Below are 1,991 nucleotides of genomic sequence, written 5' to 3' on the forward strand. Positions count from 1 at the left end.
GCAGGTTATATATGTATATATATATATATATATATATATATATATAATTTGCATAATAAAGACATTTGATATATATATATTAATAGGTGTTTATTTTAAATTAATATTATTTCTTTATTTTAAAAAGTGACAAATATAAAAACATGCTTATTATTAAAACATAAAATATTTGTGGTAAAATAAAAATGTGTTTATTTAAAATGCACATGTATTATTTGTTTATTGTACATTATTATTGTTTCTTTATTTACAACTAAAGTTGACCAGCTTAACTGGAGTCAGTCAGTAGTTTTGTAAGAATATCAGTGTGTGATTGTTTCAGCTCCACCCAAACTCTGATCTCATTCAGCTCTGCTCCACACTGACAGCAAGGTGTGAAATGTGCTCTAATGAGATCTAATGTGCCATTTTAATGCATCTTGTCTCATAGAAAAGCGTCTCTGGATGAGACAGCGCTGCGCTCTCTCCCTGAAACGCTGTCTTTAATGTTCTCCTTCCTCTGGGTAATGAGCTGATGTGTGTGTTTGCTGTAGGCTCTCTGATTCAGCTGCCCTCCGTGGAGAAGGGTAAACTGAGTAAGGTGCGTCTGGGCTCGCTGTCGCTCAGGAAAGAAGACGAACGCCATGGTTCAGTGTAGTCCAATTCACATTTCTGCCAAACACCTTAAGATCTATTTATTGTATACACTGAGATGATACAGCTGTGTTTGTGCGTTTATTCTCAGAATGATGCACGATGAAGTGAGTGACACAGAAAACATCCGTAAGAATCTGGCGATCGAGCGAATGATTGTGGAGGGCTGTGATATTCTGCTGGACACCAGTCAGACGTTTGTACGGCAGGGTGAGACACCGTTCATTATGGAGCGGCGGGGTGTTTGATTGCAGGACACTTCTTCTTCAAATGATTTTCTACCCCAATGCTTCATGAAGTGATTCCTTCCTGTTTGTTCTGCTTTTCTACTAGTGTCATTTTATACCAGCTGATCCCCATTAACTATTTTTGTTTGTTTGTTTTATTTATTTGATGGTTTGATTGATTTAAATGATTAAATATTACTGATTTCTGACCTATTTATCATGTTACGGCAAGAAAAATCATTTTTATGGGTCAGATGTTCACCTAAAAATATGCATTAGTTCAATTTTTAAACGTTAAGCATGTAAGTTTATAAAAAAAAATTAAATTCGAATTTATTTCTTTACAATAAATATTTTTTTTTATAAATCCAGATTATTTTACATTTAAAATGATAAAAATGATATAATGCATTATATAAATGTATTATGCAAAATGAAACTAATATTTTATTTAAACAAAAAATGTTGGTTTAAAAATAAGATATTTATTTTAATTAACATTATTTCTTTATTTATAATCATTTTTTTAAATTAATGTTTGTTTGTAATATTTATTGCAAACAAAAATATTTTATTTTAAAAATAAAACTATTTAATATAAATATTTATTATTTATATATATATATATGATAAAAATAAAAGTTTTAATTGTTTTAAAATTAATATTATTTCTTTATTTAAATACAAAATCATATTTACAAACAAAAATAATATTTTATTTGTGTTAAAATAAAAATTTATTAATTTAAAATACGTATGTATTATTTGTTTGTTGTATATTATTATTGTTTCTTTATTTCAAACAAAAGTCAGTCAGTAGTTTAGTATGAATATGAGTGTGTGATGGTTTCTGCTCCACACTGACAGCAAGGTGTGAAATGTGCTCTAATGAGATCTAATGTGCCATTTTAATGCATCTTGTCTCATAGAAAAGCATCTCTGGATGAGACAGCGCTGTGTTCTCTCCCTGAAACACTGTCTTTAATGTTCTCCTTCCTCTGGGTAATGAGCTGATGTGTGTGTGTGTGTGTGTGTCCTGTAGGCTCTCTGATTCAGCTGCCCTCCGTGGAGAAGGGTAAACTGAGTAAGGTGCGTCTGGGCTCGCTGTCGCTCAGGAAAGAAGACGAACGC

The 1,991-nt window shown here is 31.1% G+C and overlaps 1 pseudogene; it reads left to right on the plus strand.

Annotated features, from left to right (window-relative positions):
- Window positions 1-1,991, plus strand: part of LOC107704149 (ras-specific guanine nucleotide-releasing factor 2-like) — a 49,315-nt pseudogene that overhangs the window by 19,743 nt on the left and 27,581 nt on the right.

Source organism: Sinocyclocheilus anshuiensis, unplaced genomic scaffold (assembly GCF_001515605.1).
Source record: "Sinocyclocheilus anshuiensis isolate Anshui unplaced genomic scaffold, SAMN03320099.WGS_v1.1 scaffold690, whole genome shotgun sequence".
In the NCBI taxonomy this organism is placed as follows: domain Eukaryota; kingdom Metazoa; phylum Chordata; class Actinopteri; order Cypriniformes; family Cyprinidae; genus Sinocyclocheilus; species Sinocyclocheilus anshuiensis.